Source organism: Eurytemora carolleeae, unplaced genomic scaffold, assembly GCF_000591075.1.
Source record: "Eurytemora carolleeae unplaced genomic scaffold, Eaff_2.0 scaffold1252, whole genome shotgun sequence".
Lineage (NCBI taxonomy): Eukaryota > Metazoa > Arthropoda > Copepoda > Calanoida > Temoridae > Eurytemora > Eurytemora carolleeae.
This window is the reverse complement of record NW_019397143.1, coordinates 52,528-54,848: the sequence shown is the minus strand read 5'-3', so window position 1 is coordinate 54,848 and position 2,321 is coordinate 52,528.

Here is a 2,321-nt window from a genome sequence, read left to right as displayed (position 1 = left end):
CGCTCTGAAATGTATGTATGTGAAATATTACAATTTTTAAATGTGGATTATACAAATTATAAATTCTGACATTTCTTAGAAATAACTAACAAACCGTTTCAAAAATCCAAATATCATTTTTTTTTCGTTAAATTTTTGCTTTTATTGACAAGTTTATTTTTGTAATTTCATTTGCTGCTGTAATGATTTAGTGCAGAAATTAATATTTTTTTTTGTTATATTTCTTAATTTTCTTTATTTCATTTTTTCCTTACATGTGGCCAATATTGGTATTACTTTTATGATCATAATAGTTTTTTCTTATTTTGTATTTAAATTGTTATTTATATTGCATAAGGATGGAAAAGTTATTTATGTCATTTTATTGTTGTTATTGTGTTTTTCTTCAGTGTTATTGTACTGTTATTGTTATTGTTGTATTTGATGCATATATGTCTATAGGCAGACGGATGTCTGTGTACTGACTACTGGGTGTAAGAAGGCCTAAACTAAAGCATAGTGATGTAGGCTCAAGAAATATTTTTCAGTCATTCCGATATATACACAGATTTTCTAAAAACCCCGGTCGTTTTACACAAACACTTTGAGATTAAACTTTTGAAAGATGCTTAAGATCATATATATGTACGTACACAATTAACTCGGAATGCTCCGAATAAAAATGTGCGAATTAGAGAGATACAAAATAATTCATCATAAAACAAAAAAAGGAAAAAATCGTTGCATAATTGTGCATCAAAATGACGCAACTATGGTAAACGGAACATTTTTTACATTTTTGCGGAGTTTCTGCACATCTGTTATGCCTTAACTGAAAGTGTTTTCTTTGTGCGAAGTATTAATTGTTCACAACCCAATTCAAAATACACAAAATAATGTTATGGAATTTTATGCCAAAAGAAGATATAGCTTGAAAAATGTTGTCAAAGTTTTGACGATCTTTAGTTATTTAAAAAAATGTTTAGATGTATTTAATCGGATTTTCGGTAAGGGCCTTAAGACCCAAAGATTGCTTGATTATTTTGTTGTAATTTTTAGCTGTCTGAGAAATTACGACTGAATAAATCGATTTCACAAAAATAAGTTTAAAATTTTTTCACTAATTTTAAATTCGTTAAATTCGGCCTCAGGTCGCAACAGTTTCATTCTTATTAGCTTTTTAGAATGAATTGATGAAAACCAGTTCCTTTTTATAGATTAGACCTTAAATGGGACAAGATTTAAGAAAAAGCGAGACATGGTTGAACGAGGGACAGCTTCCGAACCTCATTTTACCGATTTTCGGCAGTGCGCGTCCCCACAGGGCTTCCGAACCTCCTACAAACAGTCTTCCGGGGATGATCTTTCGTTTATAATCGTCAATTTCTACTTTAAACGGGTCTAATTAGATTATTTAAGCACAGTAGTCAATCATATAGTATCCTTAACATTTTCATAATATTTTTATTTAAATTGAAAATAAACAGCTTTCAAAGCAAAATAATGAATATCTAATTCATGCTAGATCATAAACAAAGTGTTTTCCATTGTAAATCGAGCGTGCCAGAGCATTATAGAGGGTCACTTGAAACAACAGTTAAAACCAGAAAACTACGGAATAGGAAGACGAATTATAGCAATGTTTAAGTGTAATTATCACTCTACGTTTGCAGAAGAACACAATAAACGCCTTAGCTTTAAAATACAATTAGAGATTAAAAGTCGTTTTTGTCGGTTTTAATGCGATTAAAGAAAAAAGTTCGTTTTCCATTGTAAATTAAAAACCATATTTTTTCATTTTCTGTTTAAAGATCAAAAACTAGCTCTTTTTGTTTCATAAAAAAACCGTTTTGCAGTTTCAAATTGAAAATAAACGTTTGTTTGAAAACAAAGGAAAAAACTGCTTATTTGCTTAGCTTGGCATTTTATTTCTTTCAACTCAGGCATCGTAAAGGTTAGTGTCCCAAAATTTTGCGATTTTTATTACACAGTCATAAGACATGTTGTAAAAAATCAAAGCCCTAGGTCAACTAGCTGCCTGACTGACTACCTACAACCTGAAATCAGACAAAATAACGCCAAAAAACGCTTTTAGACAGTACCTACACCCTAAACTAATGCATTGATCAGCAGTACAATGACAGAGGAAAAAGTGGGTTTCATTGGAGAGTGCTTAGGTAGGGTTGGTAAGTGTCTGTAAAACAACTAACGAATTTATTTATTTTTAAAAAACATTCTTTTCAAACGATCGTTTCGCTTCTCGTTTTATCCAACATCGTTAACGAAACGAGCAGTTTGTTTTCAGAATAGTGAACATCACGATGCGTCGATGCATCCCTATA